The sequence below is a fragment of the Lissotriton helveticus genome, chromosome 7 (assembly GCF_964261635.1).
Source record: "Lissotriton helveticus chromosome 7, aLisHel1.1, whole genome shotgun sequence".
Classification (NCBI taxonomy): domain Eukaryota; kingdom Metazoa; phylum Chordata; class Amphibia; order Caudata; family Salamandridae; genus Lissotriton; species Lissotriton helveticus.
The window spans coordinates 786,327,213-786,338,252 of NC_136068.1; the positions used below are offsets into that span (position 1 = coordinate 786,327,213).

The following is an 11,040-nucleotide window of genomic DNA, read 5'->3' on the forward strand; positions in this document are numbered from 1 at the left end:
GGTACACGCCGACCAGGCGGGCTTCATCCCCAAACGCAACACGACAATGAACATTCGACGACTTTTCAGACTATTAGAGATGGAGCACGAGGATGCCCCCGACCCCATGATTCTCTCGATCGACCTGGAAAAGGCCTTCGACAGCCTAGAATGGGTCTACCTTCGCAGGGTTCTTGAGAGATTTGGATTGGGAGAGGGATTTCTGAAGTGGACCGGAGTGCTGTATACCGCGGCGGTGGCCAGAGTGAAATCGGGCCGGCTGGTGTCCCAGCAGTACCCGGTAGAAAGAGGCACGAGGCAGGGTTGCTCGTTGTCCCCATTGTTGTTTGCTCTAGCTGTGGAACCGCTGGCTATCTCAATCCGCACAGGGGCCTATTATAGGGGACTACAGACTTCGCTGGGTCCCCAATACATTTCCCTGTACGCTGATGACCTGTTGCTCTTTCTCGAGGACGCTGATGCGGCCCTGACGGGAGCAGATTCGGTACTCACGTCTTTTGGGGAGTTATCGGGACTTCGGGTAAATTGGGCTAAGACCTGCCTATTTCCGATGCGTCAGGATGGCCCTCAGCCGGACACTCACAGAGAAATCAGATGGGAACCGGCATGCTTTAAGTACCTGGGGGTACATGTTTATCATCGCCCGATCGACATCCTGGAGGGCAATATCTCCAGGGGCATCCGAGCACTCAAAGGCAGCATGGCCTTCTGGTCTACCCTGCCCCTGTCGTTGGCGGGGCGTATCGCTCTATTAAAAATGGTGGCACTGCCCCGATTGCTGTACTGCTTTCGAACGCTCCCGATATGGATCCCCAGGTCGGTTTTTAGGGGCCTCGACTCCATAATAGTGTCGTTCCTATGGGGAGCGGGCCGCCGTAGGGTGGCGCTCGGGACTTTGCTGCGACCGAGAGCGGAAGGAGGGTGGGCGGCTCCGGACTTTGAGACGTATTATTTGGCGGCCCAGTTGCAGTTCTACACCCAAGAAGTCGCGCGTGAGTTCCGAGGCCCGGAAGAGCTGAGGGGCAGTGGCACACCCAGACATGTTTTATCATATATTGCGCTGCAACAGACATTGGAGCTGAAACACCTCACTCAAGAGGACCGCACCGTACGTTCCTGCTGGAACCATGTACACCGCAGGCTCGGTAGATCGCGACCCTATGCCCCGGAGATCCCGCTGGGAATGCTTACTGCATTACCCCACGGCGGAGACTGGTCTCGTCTCAGTGTTTGGGAGGACATGGGGATACAGACGATGGGCGACCTGTACGAGGATGGGGGGCTGCTGCCCTTCCAGACCCTTTTGGATCGCTACGACATCCCTAGAGGGGATTTTTTGATCCACGCGGCACTCACGAGAGTGATTCAGGCTCACTGGAGGACCGGTCACGAGGAACCGCGACTGTCAACGACGTGTCAATATGTCATGATGTCTGCGGGGACAGTTAGGGCGGTGTCGTGCCTCTACTCCAGAATGGTGGAGGAGAAATTAACCCCCTTGATGGCCCTTAAGTCCAAATGGGAGACAGACATAGGCAAGGAAATTCCAGAGACCACATGGTCCCAGCTGCTGCAGAGGGCCTGGAAGGGGACGAGGAATGCACGCTTCCAGTTGGTCCATTTCTATGTGTTGCATAGAGCCTATCTGACCCCGGCGAAACTACAGCAGTATTTTGGTCTGGAGGCGGCAGCCTGTCCTAGATGTAGAGCACCCGGAGCGGACCTTATACACATGCTATGGTCCTGCTCCGAGCTGACCTCCTTTTGGTCGATAGTAGGTGACACGCTGACCGCGGTAACTGGTAGATCGTTAAGGGTGGACGTGGAGGTGGGACTTTTACACTGGTTTCCGCATACCCCTAAGACTAAAATTACCAGTAAGTTCATCGATTTGGGTTTACTGTTAGCCAAACGGGAAATTACCAGACACTGGAAGGCGCGAGTTGGTCCGTCGGACGATAAATGGCGCAATGAACTGCTTAAATGGGCGGGGAGTGAGAGCACACTAAGATTCCAACAGGCGAAACGAAGACAAGATGAAGGGGCATTAGAGGCGGCGCAGGCTTGGGAAACGATAGTGCAGACCCTGCGCGACCATGACACACATGCTGACACAGACGGTACGGAGGGAGACGACCTGAATCCCACTGTCGCGCCATGATAAAGTAGCGCGGCGCTACCACGGCAGACTCACGGCCACTTTATCCTCAGATGACCACACACAGGTTGTCCTACCGATGATGAGCGGGGGGGGGGTAGGGGTTGGGGGGAGTGAGCTGTCTCTGATCCTATGCAGCACTGGGACGATGAGTAGTGGTGAACAACCCTGTCTTCCACTGGGGGGGAAAGGCGAGAGGAGGGAGGGAGGGGGGATAGTTTTGAGGCAGTTGAATAAAAGCAGATGGGATTTACTCTAGTACCAGTGATTTCTTATGCGACTGGGGAGAAACACGCTTTATGAACATGACATACGCCGCCCGACCCCCGGGTTGTGGGCTAAATGGCCGTGTATGAAGAATAAGTGATTCCCACTCACACTGGATGGTGTACTGATACGGGTGACAACGTTGTACTTACTTACATTTCCTGCAATAAAAATACATTTACAAAAAAAAAAAAAATAGATATATATACATATACATACATATATATATATATATATATATATATATATATATATATATATATATATATATATATATATATATATATATATGTATATGTATATATATCTATTTTTTAATATATATATATATATATATATATATATTCCGGAATCAAGCATCCTAGGACCGGTTTCGGATTCATAATCCTCATCAGCCAGGCTATCTTGAATCCAGTGGTGGAGTAAGCAAGGGACTCATATCTGGGCATACCCTGCCAACTTAGGGCGAACAAAGCGATACCAAAGGGGATGATGGACGGAGCGTTTGAGCAAATCAAACACTCACCTCCCAGTCAACCTATGGTTTTTTCAGTGGATTTCTAAGGTTTTTTAAATGCTAATTTTTAACTATAACGCGGGTGAAACCTATGTTTTTTTCAGTGAATTTCTAAGGTTTTTTAAATGCTCATTTTTAATTATAACGTGGCTGAAACCTTTGGTTTTTTTCAGTGAATTTCAAAGGTTTTGTAAATGATAATTTTTCAGTGTATTAATTGTTTTTTTATACTGATTTACTACATTATTTTAAATTATTTATTTTTAGATATTTTATTTTTTAAATTACATTGCATATTTTTTATATAAATTGAAAAATAAATGTTTTTAAAAATATTGAAATTGTAATATATATTTTTTTAATATATATTTTTTATTTATATATATTTTATATAGCAGGCAATGATATCCTATGGAAGGAAATTCAAGTTACTGTAACTACGATTAGAATTACTTTTCAGGATCAGTAGTGGGCTAAAAGATGCAGCAATGAGGTCTCTCCTCAAAACAGCTGAGTAAATCGGAATTCGTGATTTGGCTGATTTTTGAGGAATTTTTTAAAGTTCCAAAACTCCACACTTAGAAGAATTTCTAAGTAAAACATGTCAATGTTAGCCTATGGAAGGAAATTCAAGTTACTGTAAGTATGGTTACATTTACTTTTCAGGGTCTGTCCGGGGCTCAAAGATGCAGCACTGACGTCTCTTGTGAAAACAGGTGAGTAAATCGGAATTCGTAGTTCGGCTGATTTTACAGGAATTTTTTTAACTTTCAAAACTCCACACTTAGAAACAATTCCATGTGAAACCAGTCAATGTTAGCCTACCTTTTTCTCACTTTTGTGCCTCTGCTGTGACCCAGAGAACGCCCTGAGACCGTGCCTGCTTATGTTCTTTGTGAAAAACGTTCTTAACGGTAGCAGCATCATCTTTTTGGTGTGTAGAATCACACAGCCTATGTCCGCACGTGCTGTATACTAGGTGGTGCGAAGGCGAGAGGTGAAAATGTAAGATTGCACGTAATGACCAGCCCCTGCTCAAAGCAGGTAGTGCAAGAACAGAGAGGAGAATGACTCACCATCGAGACCAAGACTTGCAAAGGGTGGAGCAACTATCTAAAGAATCAGGATGGATAAGAGTTTAGTCTTACATCGCTGTGAAATATGGAGAAAGTCTGAAAAGTAGCAAAGTACAAGAAGGATGTTCCTCAGATGAGAGATTGGATGGACAACATTTTGAACAAAGGGATATTCTATAAAACTGTGGATGATAGTGGAGGTTCTGGAAAGCTGTGGAGGATGTATGCAACATTAGGAGCTTGTATGCAGCGTGGAAGTAATATTCTGTGAATTGTAAAGAGTGTAACAATTCTGTAGGTTGCTGAAAGATAGGAGCCAAGTTCTGTAGTGTTAAAGCACACGAGCAACTTCTGTATTGTTGTGAAAGATGTGAGAGCAGTTATTTGGATTTGTGAGGAATAGAAGCGAGGTCTATGGAACTAGGAAGGATGCAAGAGGAGCTCAAGAAAGCTGCTAACGGTGTTCTGTGGAGTTGCGAGGGATGGGGGAATTCTGTGCAACTGTTAAGGAAACTGAACAAATGGAGGTGACTCAAGAGCTGTAAAAGGCAGCAGATGTGGGAAAACAGAAGACATTCTGCAAATTAGTTAGGGGGAGTTATGCATAGTTGTAAAACATAAGAGGAAATATCTGTATATTTTGAAGGTGTTGATTTGTGATGGATGGGAAGTATGCTCTACACTTTTGAAGGATGGGGAAGTGCTATGAAGTTGAGAAGGGGTAGAAAGAGTTTGTAAAGATGTGAGAGCAGTTCTGAAGATTTTGAAACATGCAACAGTTCTGTATAGTTGTGAAGGATGGGAGGTAGGAGATAGAGTGTGGCACGCTAACCCCTGGGGGCATCTTGGTGCAGAGTACCAGAGGTGGTACTCACTTACTTTATCGACTTCGAAAGGATGAAGGGCTGAGTGGTCACGCCGGAATTGAAATCTGTAACAAGGAGGTCAAAGGGACATTCCTGACCTGGTCAGAAGATAACCGAGAGAAGCAAGAGTGGCAACTACTTGACCCGAAGGAGGTCAGCAAGGGAAGCATTGAGATGCTGTTCAAAGTAGCACTGTATCTTCCTGGCCTGACAGGGTGGGTGAGCTGGTGAACTCAGCAGTGCTGCTGAGACCCCGAGGCTGAAGCGGAAATGTAACAGCGCCAGCACTTGGTGCCCCAGGGGGTCTGATCGCTATTGAGAGGTGCCTGTAGTCACCAATTCAAAGTAGTGTGTCACTGCAGTGAAGAGGTGAAACTCTCCATTTCAAACGAAAGAACTGGATGCACCCAGTGTCTGACAACACCAGCCCATTTAAAGCAGGCAAAGAAGGGACGTCAGTGAAAACCGACAATATCACTCTGAATTCAGGGCTCACTGTAGCCTGCAGATCACGAGACTGAATCCACCAATGTCACTCGATGACTTCAGTGATCACTGTGGCGGTGTGCAGATCACGAGACTGAATCCGGCAATAGCACTCAGTGACTTCAGGGCTCACTGTGGTCTGCAGATGTCGAGACTGAATCTGGCAATGACCGTCTCAGCCCTTCATCCGTCCGTTGTAAATAGGCTGGGAATCATTACATCTGGTTACGGTATGTCGTGATACTGTCACAAAGCTCACTTTGAGGGGCACTCCTCTGACAGAGGCCCATGTTTGCCAGAGCACCAGAGGAGAGCGTGTCTGCATCAGAGGAGAGGTGTCCGCAGCAGGAGTCAGGACAGGTTTAGGACAGAGCTAGCAAGCTATGGGGTGGGCTCACAGACAGAGACCCCCATGGCACACTTCACACTCTGCACAGGGCCGTGCATACACACTGCGAGGCACCTACAGACACTTCACAACTAACAGACAACGAATCTGGCAACACTTGGCTACAGTTCTAGCATTTACTGAGAAATTCAGAGCAGGGCCATTTTAAAAAGACAGAGGTCAGTCCCCCTAGAAAGTACAGCAAATGAGTTTCTTCACTGGTGACGTTTGGCCAATGAGAGTTGCTCTAATTTTGATAGCGAGGCTTGGAATGCAAGCAGTGCCGGATAGATTGATGTATCCTTCTTCGGGTTGAGAGATGATTGAAGTTTGAGCTAGAGAGATTGGAAGCGGAAATGCGATGAGAGATATTTCAGCTCTGACTCCCAGTGCTGGTCATAGATTTAATTAAATTGTTGCCGGATGGATATCGATAATTGGTGGTCTAGGAGTGACAGCAGAGAGGGACGGGGTCACAATAGTAGAGGCACAAGGAACGGAATTTGGTTGTCAACTTACACATTTATTATTGCAACTTAGTTTCCTCTGTGCCATTTCGACTACCAACTGCACACACTAGCTTAGTATTGGAAGCCCGGATTCGCCATACGACTCCCCCACTACCACCACTTTCCAGAGCCACCAGCTTATGGATGAAATCGCCTGTCTTCAGGTCCCAAAGTTTAACCGTGTCATCATCTGAGCTTGTTACCACAAACTTCGAGCTGAACTGTAAGCAAGTGACAGCACTCTGATGCTTCTGGGGGCCCTGCAGTGTCTGTAAGCACTGTCCTATCTTTATATCCCAGATCTTCACAGTGGAGTCGGCATTTCCTGAGACGAGGGTGTTGTCCCGCAGCTCCATCCCACTGGTCAGGGACTGATAACCCATAAGCGTGTGCAAACAATTTCCACTTTCCACATCCCAGACACGGATAGAGGTGTCCAAGGAGCCGCTCACAATATGCTCCCCATCAAACTGCAAGGAGTAGACTCTGTTGGTGGGTCCTTGCAGAGTGTGAATGCAAGTCTCCGTCTCCAGGTCCCAGACCTTCACAGTGTAATCATAAGCACCGCTGACCACCTTCTTGCCATCGTACTGCACGCAGCAAACAGCAGCCACATGACCCATAAGTACATGCAGACACTGTCCAGTCTCAATGTCCCAGAGCCACAGGGTGGCATCACATGAGCCGCTAACAACCCTGCTTGCGTGGAGGTGCATACAGCGCACTGTGGATGTATGCCCGTACAAGGTGTGGATGCACTCGCCAGAGTCTGCGTTCCAGACCTTCAGCGTCCTGTCTGTGGAGCCACTAATCACTATATTATCTCTCATCTGAGAGGACCAGACGCCACCTGTGTGCCCCACCAATGTCTGAACACACACTCCTGTGATAGCAGACCACACCTTTAGCGTGTTGTCATCAGAACTGAAAACAAGTTATGACGTGATCATCATGTCCCTTTAGCACCTTAGGGGGCCTGATGTCCCCGCTTCGCCAGTTCATATCTATCTTGAGCTGCCTCATGAAGCCAAATTTCCATGGACTGTACATTAAACCAGGTGTCAGCATCCTCCGCTGTCTCAGGTTGAGGGGCTCATCAATTCCTTCATCTCTGCATTTTTCCCGCCATAGCAAATTGTCCTCAGCCAGGATCCTCCAGTAGCGGCAGATCTGAGCGGCTCGCAGAAGGTCCTGGGGCTCTAAGAAGGATAGTACGTACAGGGCAAGCTCTTTGGGTAGTAAAGAGATTAAATCCAATGCGATGACGAAACATATGGAGAAGGAACATGAAAGTCGGTGGGAATGTCTCAAATTCTGGGCCATAGAACAAGTGTCATTAAGTTTCATATTCATTAGAGAGCCTCCTGTTTTCATATCATCATCATTATAAACGTGTGCAAATATAATAATAAACACATGTGTGCTACAAACAAAAAGTAAATACAATGTTTACAAATCATCGGCTTGCTGACTGTCATGGCGTCTAATACATAAAGAACACACATAAATAGTGTACGGTATATGATCTCCTTGTTGTGTGGCATCATAAGTTCATTTGTGCCAAAAAATAATAGTAATAATGAATTAATGTGAAATTTTATAAAAAAAGTCTCAGGGTGAGCCGCGAACTCTTGTCAGTAGCTGAAACCCACGGCAAAAGATGCACGTACTGGTTGAGCTATGCCGCCCCCGTTCATATGAAAAGCAGTCAGATAGGCAATATAGACCGGTTTACAAGCATGCAACCCAAGTGGGTACAGCCGATATGAGTAAATACCTAAACATACCAGTGCACTTCTCAGTAAACATATGATTGATACGCCCAAGTGGGCCATAATAAAAACGTATAAAAAAATAGCCTACCATGTGACACTGTCTGGATATTTAGACATATAACAATAATCAAATACACTACTGATTGAGATTTGGCAAGCTATCAGCTTAGTTGAACCTAGTGGGTAAAAATAACCAGTGTACTAAATGCCTAATTCGGGATCATATACAAACTAATAACAATGTACAAATTACATATTGTTTCAGCCTCAGGGGCCAGCATTTGCATAACATTGTAAATCACGTTGGAACTGTGGCTCGATGACTTGCATCATATACTTGATTTGAGATGGTTCACAGCGATCGATGAGCTCATCCAATGCTAGCAACCTCTCGGGACCGGTCCACTTCTGAAATGTTCGCAGCCAGTCCTGCAGCTCTGCTGGAGGGGCGATGGAAGGGATTCGTCGACGCTGATGCCCATGGTGGTTGGCATTTTGCAGGTCCCCAAACGTTGTGTCACTGTTTATACATTGTGCTAATGACCTAAAACTGCTGTACTCTGAGCCTTTGCATAACTTCTTTCCAGGAGATAGGGCTCTCACATCGACACCATTCTCAGACTTTCATTTCATCTTGGGCCGAACATGACGAATGAGGTTCCCCTCCTCAGTACGCTCCAGATAATCAATCCAGCGCTCATCCATCATATATTAGAAGTAGACGTTACTGCCATCCTCTCCATCTTCGCTCTCTTCCTCCCCTTCATCCTCTCCTGCCACGCCAGAAAAGTCAGACTCTTCCGACTCATCCTCCTCTTCCTCCCCCCAAAACGGCCTGAATCTATGACTCTTCATCCTCCTCTCTGCCGTGCCTCTGGAATGTTCCTGGATGGCCTTGGCTGTGTGTTGTTGTGCGAGCAGCTACCCTGGCCAGTATCACCACTGCACTGCCTCTTCCGGCACGTCAGGCGGTCACTGTTAATTTCCAGAGTGCGGGTGGTAATCCCCTTCACATGCAGGAGATCTTCTAAGGAGTTGAACCCCTTCAGCTCCTCTCTCTTCCGCACGATGCCCCGGGCTCTCCTCCTACCGATACCCCTCAGCGCCCCCTCCAGCTCCTTGACGCCTGCTCGGTTGATGTCCACCGCGCTCCTCCGCTGCGGCTCCGGATCCTCCATGCTCTCTCTTCCCGGGAATCTACTCGACCGCAGCCAGGAAACTCCGAGGACCTACAGGCCTCTGTGCGCATTTAATATTATTTTGTTTTAATTGAGCCTTAGTATGCCGAGTTGGAATCCCCATGTAAAAAAATAAAAAATAAAAATTGTATTGGCAGGGTACGCGTACCTACGCGAACCCCACGATTTTTCAAAAAAATAAATACATTTTTTGGGCCTTGGGGGTCCTTGTGGGACCCCCTGAGCAGACCTAGGGGGTCAGGGTGTTTCTACCCGGCCCCCTTTGCGTGTTTTCCACCTTTGTTTCCCTGCTTTCTTGTGCCTCAGTCTACTGAGGCACAAGATGGCTGCCAACACTTTCTGGTTTAGAGTGTTGACAGACAGTTGACAGCCAATTAGCATTCAGCTCGTGCTCGGGAAGGTACAGAGTACAGTATCCCTCTCCCTCAAATTGTAAAGCGCTCTGATATCCTTCGGGATCATGTTCGCGCTATATAAAACTTTATAAATAAATAAAATAAGCTTACAGTAAGCTTACCAAAACACCTCCAATATATATCTATGATTTTACTTATGATTTTCTCACGAACTACTGAACGGATTTACACCATTCAACAAAAAGTGTGATCTGCGAACAGAACTCTACCTTTTTGCCAAGTTTGGTGTAATTCCGTTCAGCCGTTCGGGCTGTAGCCCTGGCTAAAGGTCCTATGGGAAATTGCATGGGGAAAACATGTTTTGGGACCCCCCTTTTTTCTCAGCCCCCGCTTCATGAATCAGCCCCAAACTTTCAGGGAAGGAGCGTAGCGGAGCAGGCCATTTTCTTGGAGAAATTCACAAAGATTCGTCCACCGGTGTCAAAGTTATTCCAAATAGAATGTTGTGGATTGCCTATGGAAACTAGGTTTTAACTATGACGTAGGTAATATATATATATATATATATATATCAGATCCTCCAGGATATCGCAATTTGCAAAAAAATCGCGAAATCGGCAGTTTTGAAAAAATGCAGCGATTTTTACAAAACTGCCCGCGAAATCCGGCACTTTCTATTGGCTTCGTGGCTCGTCATCACGGAGCCAATAGAAAGGGTCTCTCAGGTCAGGTCACGGCGGTCTCGCCTGTGCGTGCATCTATACTCCCCCTCACCCTCACCTGTGCCTCACCTGTGTGTGCTACCCTGCTCCTGCTGCCTCCTGAGTCCTGAGGCTGCTGACTAACCCTAGGCGTAGTGTGCGTGGTGGGGCTACACGAAGCTACGCAAAGTGGGCGAGAAACTACGCCCACCTGCGCACTTCACGTAGCCCCACTACGCGCCGCATGCCCCCTCCCCAACATACCTAATTTTATTAAATGGCCATTGAAAAATAAATAAAAGGCACTTACCTTGTCTGCGGCGTCCCGGGGCTCCCTCTGCTCGTTCACGCCGCCATCTGCTAACCAATGCGCATGCGCGGGCAGCCGCGCATGCGCATTTCTCACGAGGAATGCGCATGCATGGGCGCTCGCGCATGCGCATTGGTTAGCAGACGGCGGCGTGAACGAGCAGAGGGAGCCCCGGGATGCCGCGGACAAGGTAAGTGCCTTTTATTTTTATTTTCAATGCCCATTTAATAAAATTAGGTATGTTCGGGAGGGCGGGAGGGAGGCAGGTGGCGGGCAACTTCGCTACGCCCAAGGAGTGGGCGTAGTGTTGCCTGCTTCGCCTACTTTGCAAAGGGCGAAGTAGGCAACACTACGCCCACTTCGTGGGCGTAGCGAAGTCCTTCGCCCAGGGTTACTGCTGACCCTCCCTCCCAGGATTTCGCGGCGGCTTTG

The 11,040-nt window shown here is 47.5% G+C and overlaps 1 pseudogene; it reads right to left on the bottom strand.

Moving 5' to 3' along the window:
- Nucleotides 1-6,284: 6,284 nt before the first annotated feature.
- LOC144769276 (F-box/WD repeat-containing protein 7 pseudogene) lies at nt 6,285-9,291 on the bottom strand (annotated as a pseudogene).
- Nucleotides 9,292-11,040: the final 1,749 nt, after the last annotated feature.